Raw genomic sequence first — 13,170 nt, 5'->3', positions numbered from 1 at the left:
CCCGGAGAATACCGAGTCAGGTCCGTTAATGATTTGCAATCGGTGTTTACTGTAATTGCGTTCTGGAATGCATTGACACCGCTGTTGAGATGACAGAGAATTGCGACTTGGCGTCAAATCAGCGCCGCCGCGATTTCGTCGTGGGAACCAATTCTCCACCCAATCGTGCTCCCCAATTTTGGTATCAGCCAACGGAGAATCCCGCCAGGGCAGGTGGTCAATGACCTTTTTCAGAAAGTTTGGCTGGAATTTATTATGGGTGACAGAGATTTCAGCCGCTGGTTGGAGAATGAATGGTCCCCAAAATGCTCTTCTCGAGGAGACCAGATGCTGTTTAATTCTAATCAGGCACTTACGTGGGCAACATTGAGTCCCCCATCTGATTAAACCCCCAGCAGGGTGGAAATTCAACCAGCTAATCAGAGGACAACCGGAGTGCAACAGAGAACACTGGTCACTGCCAGTAACACAGTAAGCCAACAGGATAGTTTGGTGATGGATCCTTTAATGTAATGGGTATGTTAGGGGTTGCAGGGAGAGCCTTGTCAGGATGTGGGGCAAAGGTTTTGACACCTGCCGAGACGTCCATCCCTGATGACAGGTCCCATGATTGGACACAGACTGCTCATGGATGAAGGATAACCCCATTTCTGTCAGGCCGCTGACAAACCTCCTTGGGTGGCAAGTCTCCCACTCGTCACTGATTGAATACAGGTGGCAATGGGATGAGGCCCTTAATTGCCACTTAAGTGCCTCAATTAGCCTCTGGGCAGGATGGTGCTCACAACCCTCCTTGTTCCAGACTTAATCGGAGGGAGGAGGACGGCAGAGGGATCTCCACCTGCACCCTCTAACCCAATCTCATACCCCCCCCACCTCCAAACTCACCTGGTGAGGGGTGGGGTGTTAAATTCCGTCCACTAACTCTTTCCTTTTCCACAGGTGCCGCTTCACCCTGTAGCCACCTAAGTTGGCCAACCCCCGATTTAAAATGGCGAACGGCAAAGGCTGAAGGGAAATTCAGCCAACACAGGCAGAAACCAGCAGGTGCAGGTTTGCTGTGTATTAAAACTCTGCAAAAGCCCAGACAGCATCGATACCAGCGACCATCAGCATAATAATGTAGCAGCCATCTACATACTAATGCGCAATCCCCGGGTGCAATTGAAACATTTGGGACAAACAAAGCAAAGCCAGACTCCCCGGCGCCAGCAGGAGCCAACACAAAATAGGTTAACGGACACCTCAAGATCGCCCATCGATCAGGGAACCGCTCCAGTATTGGAGAAAACGAACCAAGCGATTGGGACAAAGTCCAATCACTTGGGACCAGGTACGGGGTCCGCCCAAAAGGTGGGAAGCCCCTGGGGACTGTAAAGTTAAGCCCCCAAGTTCAACTCGCTCTCTTCTTCCTGCCTGGGTCACCCAGCAACGCGAACCAACCTTGACTGTGACCGGTGCAGTGACCGCCGAAAGACCGTAAGTCTTAATTCAACGCTCGCTACGAGATAGGCGCTCCTAGCTACCAATCCGTACCAACTTCGAATCCCGCAGACTCAGAACCCGAACGAAAGGCCATTTGTTCCCCTGACCTGGTGGGCCAGTCCGAAGTTAAGTATAGGCTTGTTAGTTGTAGAAGTAGCTTAGACGTGGAATTTGTGCATGAGTAGCGATTTACTGTGTATAATAAATGTGTATTGATTTGAATCTTACTAATCGGTGTATTGAGTTATTGATCATTACTTGGACTTGAACCTCGTGGCGGTATCATAAAGATACCGGGCGACTCAAGAGCTAAGGTAATAAAACAGAGCAATTGAACCAACCGAAAAGTTAGCAACAACCCAAAGAGTTTTTCCAACATTTTATTCTTTTATTTTAGGGTTCCAGCATTCACGGTATTTTCCTTTCGTATTAATACTTCAGCGATGTTGGTAGAGTGATAATTGATTGAAGAGTATGAGAAGCTGTTTTTAAAAAAAAATTGCTTTCTTCAAGCGTATTTCTTTTTCAGTCTTATAATCAGTAGATTGTGTTGAAGGCGCCATTATCTACTCTTTTGTATTGTTAGGTAGGAAAATTGAGATGTGAAAATCTTTTTTTTCGTTCTTGAGCAACAATATTGCATTTCCAAAAATGTTTGAAATATAAAGACTTCAAATCCTAGAAAGCCGAAATAAAGATACAACATTCTGGAAATGTATAGCACTCAGTCAGTGTTCAAAAAGATAAAGATAGATTGATATTTCAAGGGAGTTACTTCATCTTAATGTTATTGAATTCTTCATCTTTTATGGTAGATATTACACAGACAACAGCCGGGATTCTCCAAGTCTCCGCGCCAAAATCACGCTTGGCGCGGGGGCGGAGAATGGGGCGTCAGACCCACGATCGGGTCCGTCGCCTTCCCGCGATTCTCCGCGGACCAGAGAATCGTCACCAGTCGCACGAGCGCGATCGATGCGGTGCGAGTCGGGGGCAATTGAAAGAGGGGTGGTTATAACATGGTTCCACCCGGCATGCATTCGGAGTGGCAGCTGCCGTGGCCACCCTGGTTTGGGGGGGGGGGGGGGCATCCGTCACCTGGGGGGGTCCTCCAGGATGGCCAGGGTTCCGATTGGGGGCCACTGATCGGCGGGTGGGCGTAATTTGGGGGAGGCCTATATTGTTGGGGCCGGCCCGCTGTGAGGCTCTGCCATGTCGCGCAGGGCCGCCGCCGCAGGGACGCCACCGCAGGCAACCGCCGCGCGGACCCACAGCCGGAAGAGCAGGGCCCCATATCGGCAGCTGGAGCTGCAAGAACTCCGGGGCCCTGCAAGGCCCCTTCAGGTAAGTGAATCGCTGGGCCAAGGGGCCCGTTGACGCCAGCGTGAAACGCTCCGGTGTTTATGCCGGCGTCAACACTTAGCCGCTGTTTCGGAGAATCCCGGCCAACTAGTCTAATGACTAGAATTAATTATTCAAACAAGAAAGGGCTCTGATGTGATCCCTTCGTCTGTGCTAAATTAGTTCATCTTAGTTGGGATAAAAATGGCATTATGAAAATCCTGTAGGCTACCCAAAACAGAATGAACAAAACCTCGTGAATCTGTTTAAATTGGACCAATCGGCATCGTCACATTTTCCTGAAAGTCATGGCCGAATGGCTTCCTCCTAATTCCTGTGTTCTCTGTTTCTATGTGTCACAGACCAGTTGCTTAGTCTTACTTCTGGAACCATACCTTTTATTATTAACAGTTTGCTCAAACACCACCATCACCATCCCTGTCCCATCAGCTGGACAGACCCAGCAGAGGTGGCAGAACAGTGGCATACAGTTGGGAAGAAGCTGCCTGAGAGTCCTCAACATCAACTTCGGACTCCATAAAGTCTCATGGCATCAAGTCAAACATGGGCAAAGAAACTTACTGCTGATTACCATGGGCACGCCACTACCCCCCCCCCCCGCCTCTGTCCTTCAGCTGATGAATCATGTAGAACACCACTTGGAGGAAGCAGTGAGGGTTGCAATGGCACAGAATGTGCTTTGTGGTCTTCCGTGTCCATACCAAGAGTAGCTCAATATCACACCTGCAGACCAAGCTGACTGGGTCCTAAAGGACATAGCTGCTGGACTGGGTCTATGGCACGTGGTGAGGGAACTAACAAGAGGGAAAAACATACTTGATCGCACCCTCATTAATCTGCAGGCCACAAATGTCCATGACAGTATCGGTAGAAATGACCATGAAGTCCAATCTTCACATTGAGGATACCCTCCATCGTGTTGTGGCGCAATGCCACCATGGTAAATGGGATAGACTTCGAACAGATCTAGCAACTCAAAACTGAGCATCCATGAGGCGCTGTGGGCCATCAGCAGCAGCAGAATTGTGCTCAGCCACACTCTGTAACCTCATCGCCTGGCACATCCTCACTCAACATTACCAGGCCAGGGGATTAATCCTGGTTCAATGAAGAGTGTTTGAGGGCATGTCAGGAGCAATGCTAGGCATATCTAAAATTGAGGTAAAGCAACAGTACAGGACTACTTGTGTGCAAACAGCATTAAAAACATGTGGTAGACAGAGCTAAGCAATCCCATAAGCAACAGATCATATCTAAGCTCTGCAGTCCAACCACATCCAATGGTGGTGGGCAGTTAAACAACTCACTGAACTCAGCTCAGAAGTTCTGCAAATGTCGCCATCCTCAATGATAGGGGTGCCCAGCACATTAGTGCAAAAGAGAAGGTTGAAGTATTCACAGCGATCTTTAGCCAGAAGTGTCGATTGAATGAGTCATCTTGGCCTCTTCTGAAGGTCCCCAACATCATAGATATCAGCCTTAGTTAATTAAATTCACTCCACATGACATCTAGAAACAGCTGAAGTCACTGGATACTGTAAAGGTTATGGGCCCTGATAATTTGTCGGGAATAGAAGTGATGACTTCTGCTCCAGAACTTGCTGTGTCCCTAGTCAAGCTGTTCCAGTACAGCTACAACACTGGCATCTAGCTGATAATGTAGAAAATTGCCCAGGTATATCCTGTACACAAAAAGCAGGACAAGTCCAACCTGGCCAATTACTGCCCATCAGTCTGCACTTGATCATCAATAAGGTGATAGAAGGGGTCATCAACAATGCTATCAAGCGGCACCTGCTCACTGATGATCAGTTTGGCTTCTGCCAGGGTCACTCAGCTCCTGACCTCATTGCAGCCTTGGTTCAAACATGGACAAAAGGACTGAACTGCAAAGATGAGATGACAGGGATTGTACTTGACATCAAGGCAGTGCATCAGGGAGCCTTAGCAATACTGGAGTCAATGATAATCGGGGGAAATCTCGGGGTTTAAACTAGTATGGCAGGGGGGTAGGCATGGGAGCAATAGGTCAGAAGGTGAGAGCATTGAGGGAGAACTAGGGAATAGGGACAGTGTGGCTCTGAGGCAGAGCAGAAGGGGAGAAGTTGCTGAACACAGCGGGTCTGGTGGCCTGAAGTGCATATGTTTTAATGCAAGGAGCATTACGGGTAAGGCAGATGAACTTAGAGCTTGGATTAGTACTTGGAACTATGATGTTGTTGCCATTACAGAGACCTGGTTGAGGGAAGGGCAGGATTGGCAGCTAAACGTTCCAGGATTTAGATGTTTCAGGCGGGATAGAGGGGGATGTAAAAGGGGAGGCGGAGTTGCGCTACTTGTTCGGGAGAATATCACAGCTGTACTGCGAGAGGACACCTCAGAGGGCAGTGAGGCTATATGGGTAGAGATCAGGAATAAGAAGGGTGCAGTCACAATGTTGGGGGTATACTACAGGCCTCCCAACAGCCAGCGGGAGATAGAGGAGCAGATAGGTAGCAGATTTTGGAAAAGAGTAAAAGCAACAGGGTTGTGGTGATGGGAGGCTTCAACTTCCCCAATATTGACTGGGACTCACTTAGTGCCAGGGGCTTAGACGGGGCGGAGTTTGTAAGGAGCATCCAGGAGGGCTTCTTAAAACAATATGTAGACAGTCCAACTAGGGAAGGGGCGGTACTGGACCTGGTATTGGGGAATGAGCCCGGCCAGGTGGTAGATGTTTCAGTAGGGGAGCATTTCGGTAACAGTGACCACAATTCAGTAAGTTTTAAAGTACTGGTGGACAAGGATAAGAGTGGTCCGAGGATGAATGTGCTAAATTGGGGGAAGGCTAATTATAACAATATTAGGCGGGAACTGAAGAACATAGATTGGGGGCGGATGTTTGAGGGCAAATCAACATCTGACATGTGGGAGGCTTTCAAGTGGCAGTTGAAAGGAATACAGGACCGGCATGTTCCTGTGAGGAAGAAAGATAAATACGGCAATTTTCGGGAACCTTGGATGACGAGTGATATTGTAGGCCTCGTCAAAAAGAAAAAGGAGGCATTTGTCAGGGCTAAAAGGCTGGGAACAGACGAAGCCTGCGTGGAATATAAGGAAAGTAGGAAGGAACTTAAGCAAGGAGTCAGGAGGGCTAGAAGGGGTCACGAAAAGTCATTGGCAAATAGGGTTAAGGAAAATCCCAAGGCTTTTTACACGTACATAAAAAGCAAGAGGGTAGCCAGGGAAAGGGTTGGCCCACTGAAGGATAGGCAAGGGAATCTATGTGTGGAGCCAGAGGAAATGGGTGAGGTACTAAATGAATACTTTGCATCAGTATTCACCAAAGAGAAGGAATTGGTAGATGTTGAGTCTGGAGAAGGGGGTGTAGATAGCCTGGGTCACATTGTGATCCAAAAAGACGAGGTGTTGGGTGTCTTAAAAAATATTAAGGTAGATAAGTCCCCAGGGCCTGATGGGATCTACCCCAGAATACTGAAGGAGGCTGGAGAGGAAATTGCTGAGGCCTTGACAGAAATCTTTGGATCCTCACTGTCTTCAGGGGATGTCCCGGAGGACTGGAGAATAGCCAATGTTGTTCCTCTGTTTAAGAAGGGTAGCAAGGATAATCCCGGGAACTACAGGCCGGTGAGCCTTACTTCAGTGGTAGGGAAATTACTGGAGAGAATTCTTCGAGACAGGATCTACTCCCATTTGGAAGCAAATGGACGTATTAGTGAGAGGCAGCACGGTTTTGTGAAGGGGAGGTCGTGTCTCACTAACTTGATAGAGTTTTTCGAGGAGGTCACTAAGATGATTGATGCAGGTAGGGCAGTAGATGTTGTCTATATGGACTTCAGTAAGGCCTTTGACAAGGTCCCTCATGGTAGACTAGTACAAAAGGTGAAGTCACATGGGATCAGGGGTGAGCTGACAAGGTGGATACAGAACTGGCTAGGCCATAGAAGGCAGAGAGTAGCAATGGAGGGATGCTTTTCTAATTGGAGGGCTGTGACCAGTGGTGTTCCACAGGGATCAGTGCTGGGACCTTTGCTCTTTGTAGTATATATAAATGATTTGGAGGAAAATGTAACTGGTCTGATTAGTAAGTTTGCAGACGACACAAGGGTTGGTGGAATTGCGGATAGCGATGAGGACTGTCGGAGGATACAGCAGGATTTAGATTGTCTGGAGACTTGGGCGGAGAGATGGCAGATGGAGTTTAATCCGGACAAATGTGAGGTAATGCATTTTGGAAGGTCTAATGCAGGTAGGGAATATACAGTGAATGGTAGAACCTTCAAGAGTATTGAAAGTCAAAGAGATCGAGGAGTACAGGTCCACAGGTCATTGAAAGGGGCAACACAGGTGGAGAAGGTAGTCAAGAAGGCATACGGCATGCTTGCCTTCATTGGCCGGGGCATTGAGTATAAGAATTGGCAAGTCATGTTGCAGCTGTATAGAACCTTAGTTAGGCCACACTTGGAGTATAGTGTTCAATTCTGGTAGCCACACTACCAGAAGGATGTGGAGGCTTTAGAGAGAGTGCAGAAGAGATTTACCAGAATGTTGCCTGGTATGGAGGGCATTAGCTATGAGGAGCGATTGAATAAACTCGGTTTGTTCTCACTGGAACAAAGGAGGTTGAGGGGAGACCTGATAGAGGTATACAAAATTATGAGGGGCATAGACAGAGTGGATAGTCAGAGGCTTTTCCCCAGGGTAGAGGGGTCAATTACTAGGGGGCATAGGTTTAAGGTGAGAGGGGCAAGGTTTAGAGTAGATGTACGAGGCAGGTTTTTTACGCAGAGGGTAGTGGGTGCCTGGAACTCGCTACCGGAGGAGGTAGTGGAAGCAGGGACGATAGGGACATTTAAGGGGCATCTTGACAAATATATGAATAGGATGGGAATAGAAGGATACGGACCCAGGAAGTGTAGAAGATTGTAGTTTAGTCGGGCAGCATGGTCGGCATGGGCTTGGAGGGCCGAAGGGCCTGTTCCTGTGCTGTACATTTCTTTGTTCTTTGTTCTTTGTTCACTGGTTGGAGTCATACCTGGCACATAGGAAGATGGTTGTGGTTGTTGGAGGTCAATCATCCCAGTTTCAGGACATCACTGCAGGTATTCCTCAAGGTTGGGTGCAAGACCCAACTATCTTCAGCTGCATCATCAATGACCTTTCTTCCATCATTTCCCTCTTTTGGAGGGTTGGTACAGACTCAATGGGTCGAATGGCCTCCTTCTATATGCAGGGTTTCTGTGATAAGGTCAGACATGGGGATGTTTGCGGATGATTGCACAATGTTCAGCACCATTCGCGACTCCTCAGATATTGAAACAGTCCCCTGTCCAAATGCAGCAAGACCTGGACAACATCCAGTCTTGGGCTGACAATTGGTAAGTAACATTCGTGACACACAAGTACCAGCTAATGGCCATCACCAACAAGAAAAAATATGACCATTGTCCTTGATATTCAATGGCATTATCATAGCTGAATCCTCCACAATCAACATCCTGGGGTTATAATAGACCAGAAACTGAACTGGACTAGCCATATAAATACTGTGGCTACAAGACCAGGTCAAAGGCTAGGAACCTTGTGGTAACTCAACTCCTGACTCCTCAAAGCCTGTCCACCATCTACAAGGCACAAATCAGGAGTGCAAATGGAGTAGTCACCCCCTGCTTAGATGAGTGCACACCATAATACTTAAGAAGCTTGCCACCATGGGTCGATAGGCCTCTTTCTGTGCTGCAAAACTCTATGCCTCTTTGACCATCCAAGACAAAACTTCCCAATTGATTGGCATCCCATCCACAAACATTCACTCCCTTCAGCCCAAATGCACACAAGCAGCCGTGTGCACCATCTACAAGATGCACTGCTGGAACTCACCAAGGTTCTTTCGACAGCACCTTCCAAACCCACGACCACTTACCATCTAGAAGCACATGGAAAACCACCACCTGGAAGTTCCCTGCATGCCACCCACCATCCTGATTTGGAGATATATCAGCGTTCCTTCACTGTCACTGGGTCAAAACTTTGGAGCTCCCTTCCTAGCAGCACTGTGGGTATACATGCACAAAGGCTGCTCACTACCACCTTCCTACGGGCAATTTGGGATGGCCAATAAATGCTTGAATGGAAAAAACACTGCAACCTCCAGGGATAAAGATTTTGCCAAAAAATATTTTTGTGCATTGTTTTACGATTTAGTTATATGTTACTTTAATAAAAGGTTAATCATGACGCACATTCCTCAGTTCTCAGAAGTACTCCCGCAGTGAAACGCTCTTCATCATAAGGGTTTACAATAAAAATTTACTCCATAGATCCCCATAGGAAATCTTCCCCAGAGTGTTGATTTAACAAAGTTAGAATTGTAGGATTTTGTAAAATTATGAGCAAAATGAAATAATTCACTCATATGTAACAACTTTAAATTAGAAAAATCATAGCATACTGGTAAGTTAATTGTGGATTGACAACAATGTGGCGTTGTTTGGTCTGCCACATGGTGGGGTCCTGAGGGCTGTATTGGTCTCTAGGGGAATGGGCAGAGAAGTGAACAGACATAGTGTGGGGGGAGTGGGATGCAGTAGAATGGCAGGTCCAGGATGGTAGTCGGGTAACTGAAGGTTTCATGGGAATGGGGGTAGGGGGATTGTCATGGAAGCAGCTGAAACAGGTGGCTTGGATAATGGGAGCGATCAATGTCAGGCTGGGCATGGGGACAACAATGAGTATAGGCTCAAGAGGGGAAACAAGGCATGTGGAGCTGGATGGTAATAGGTGTAATGGGGGAAGGTTCAAGGGTGACAGAGGGTAGAGGAATGGTAATATTGGGTAGATTAAGGGATTGGGAGTGGGGGGGGGACGGGTGTAGACGGTTTTGGAGCCAGTCTCAAGGGATTCTCAATGTGAAACTGCGATACCTCAAAGTGAGAAGAGGGTCTTTTTTGAGTGGGTGGAATTCAAGGTAAGCTCAATTAGCCAACTAAAGGGACACCCTAATTATCATGAGGCAACAAGTATGCTCATTTGTGTTCTATTCTCTATAATGAAGGCCGCAAGGAGCAGATTTGTTCCCAACTCATGGGTCTCAAGAACATGGAGATCCCAGCAAGCTGCCGTTCATTCTGCAGATTTGCCATCTGCTGCTGTCAGAGGCAGGAGTGGAGGGAGGGAGGGAGATAAATGCCTCAAAGGGATATGGCTGGTGGACAGCAGAAAGTTCATGACCCCTAACCTCCATCCTTCCGGGTGAATGTCATGGCTGGCAAGTTTTATGTGGCAATGTTGTCAAGGCAATAGTCTTCCCATAGAGGCCCGAGGGTAATGGAGGCAAACTGAACAGTGTCAGAGAGGGTTCTCGCCTATTGCTCTCATCATCCTTGTCAAGCAGCAATATCTGCCAGCTTCTCCATGACAACCTGCAGCCCTCGAGGTCTTGAAGGGAATCCTATGGTGGTAGCATTGAAGGTCACCGCTGCCTTAAACATATTTGCCAGTGACTCTTCAATGGTTCACTGGGGGCTTATGCAGCATCCTCCAGTCAGCGAGGTGACAGATGTCCTTTTCTGAAGTGCGCACCAACTTGTCCAGTTCTGCCTGGATCCCAAAAGCCAGCCTGCAAAGTGTTTAGGTTTGTCACAATCACAGGTTTACCACAAATGCAGGGTGCTATTGAATGCACACATGTGACTTTGAGAGCTCCCTGGCAACAGTCAGTCACATTCATCAATGTTCTTTGAACATGCAGTTCATATGTGATCAAAGAAGGCAAATCCTGCAGGTTTGTGATTGTTTCCCAGAGAGCTCTTACGACACCAATATTCTTACCCAGCGGCCATAGGTTTTTGAAGGACCTCAGCGATTGAGTGGTTGGCTCCTTTGGGACAACGGATACCCCCAGAAAACCTGGCTGATGATGCCAGTTTGCCACCTGCAGAGTGCTGCTGAGGAGACCCATAATTCCACACATGCCAGGATTGAGCAAGTGATAGGCCTTCGAAAGATGAGGTACAGATATTTGGAACACTCAGGTACAGCTCTCCAACTCTCACCACAGTGTGTCCTGGATCATCATTGTCTGCTGCGTCCTGTATAACCTAGTGCTACAAAGCGGGGGATGCCTTGGCTGAGGGAGACATGGAGGACCAAGACATCTCCTCTGACAATGAGGATGGTGAAGTAGATGGAGCTGATGAGGGCCAGGAAGTCACCAAGCCACATGCAAAGGCCACAGCTGTCAATGTGTCAATGCATCAACGAGTGCATGCTTTGGCAAATACGTTGTTAAACTAATTGACTTATTAAAGACAGGTAATGGTTATTGGCTCAACCTCCAATAGAGTATAAATGGGTACAAGTTGGTGTGGGGAAAACATAAGGAGTTTGTTTCTCTGCTGAGCTGTGTTGCCTTTTTTTACCTACTGTAAATATGGCAATCAATGAGGTTGCCTCCTTTCTTTGGATATCTATATTATATTGCTCAGAGTCGCCAAGTATCAAATGATATCACCACAAGGTACAACCGGATATCGATCAAAGAGCCAAACACCAGTTAGTTAGTTCAAGATCAAGAATACTTTATTTACACACACAAGTAATCATGCAACATAAACAGTACTAGTTAAACTACACCTATCAACTATGACAACCTGTACTTAACTTCAGGCACCCGGCTTAGGTCAGAGGAACAGTGGCCGTTGTTCGATTCTGGGTCTAGCGGGTCTGTAGAAGTAACTGCTGCTCAGCTGGGCTCATCTGTCTGGTAGCGGGCGTTGAACTTGAACTTGCTTCTGGTGGTGCTGCACTTGGAAGTAGATGTTGCCGGAGCGCCAGGTCCAAGAGAGGCCAAACACATGGTGGTCTCTCTTTTATCCTTGGGGGTTTTTGCGCTCTTTTGGGTGGTCCTTCAGTTTGGACCCCATTAATTGGGTAATTCTTGATCACTGTGTTCGATTCGAACCAATAAATGGGCGGGTGCCTTGATGGCTGGGTGTGTCCTAAACGGTCATTGATCCTGTTGTTTATGCTTCCCAAGTACAGGGAGTGGCGCCGAAATGTCTGGGGTTGTATCGGTCGCTCAAGTATCAGTCCTTTGTCTGGCGGAGATGGGCCATCAAAATGCTAATCGGTTGGGGGTTTCGATACCGTCCGGATTCTTTGCTCACAAATATACATTCAGGTTCTGAGCCTGCCTGAACCTTGCATTGTCCATTTTTCCCGTTATGCTTTGCGACCTTCCCTGTTCCTTATTGTAAGTGGCCATCCCAGATGGCTACAGTCCGTCCTCTTGATCCTGAGCGCGAAGCGTGAAGAATCACAACACTGGATCTTCTCCTGTTCTGACATGCCGGGTACCCTCAATCAAGGACAAGTTCTATCCTACTCTGTCCTATGGGTCGAAATATTTACCTACGTTTTCCCTAATACAACACATATCTCTAAAAATGCTAAGGGGGCACTATAGCATTCAAACATACATTTCGGTCTCTTTACACAAAAAGGTGAACCTCTAAATGTTTTTAACTAAACTACACTCATGCTGCTATCTAATAACCAAATAACTTATATTACAATACAAAATACACAGTAGCAGCATCACTAATGTCCATGTACAAAGAAAGTAACTTTATTAAAAAAACAACCACGGAATTTATTAGGGAGGAAGGGTTCAGAAAGAGTGTGGAGTTTGCTGGAGTACGAGGAAAGGGGCTCTGAGTGTGTATACTGGAGGGCGGGAGGCTCTCCTTCTCCATTTCCGAAGTTTGATTGTCTAGATGACACTGCAAAGTATAGCTGTAACCAGTAGGGCCTCTACTGTGTATGAAAGGGAGTACCATTTTATGATATTATCACACCATATGGGGGTATCAGTGGTTGTGTGGTGTAGTGTCCGGGCTAGGGGTGTTGTGTTGGGTGGTCATGTTTAGGGCCTGTGTGGTGAGGGGTGTAGGGGCGGGTAACACGTGCAACTGTATTGATCCAACGACGATCATAATGCAGATCATCAGGTTAGTCTTCATCTCGTTTGTATCTTTCTCTGTCTTCTGCTATAGCATATCTTCCTGGGGGTACAAGCATAATATCTGTTATTTTCTTGTTGCTTAATATTTCGTTTGTCTGTCTGTTTCTCCTTAGCGTCAATTTCCCATTTAGAATCGTTACCATATGTGACTCCCTCATTTTTTTTTTAAACAACCATTTGGGAGAAAAGACATCCGGAAAAAAAAAATTCTGTCACAGTGCGAGCACTCTCGCAGCCTGTGTTTGATGGGCTGAGTGGGTGGACAATTTCTCCGTCCAGTGCAAACTTGTTTCAACCAA

This window comes from Scyliorhinus torazame, chromosome 11 (assembly GCF_047496885.1).
Source record: "Scyliorhinus torazame isolate Kashiwa2021f chromosome 11, sScyTor2.1, whole genome shotgun sequence".
NCBI lineage: Eukaryota > Metazoa > Chordata > Chondrichthyes > Carcharhiniformes > Scyliorhinidae > Scyliorhinus > Scyliorhinus torazame.
Note: the sequence above shows the minus strand (reverse complement) of the source record.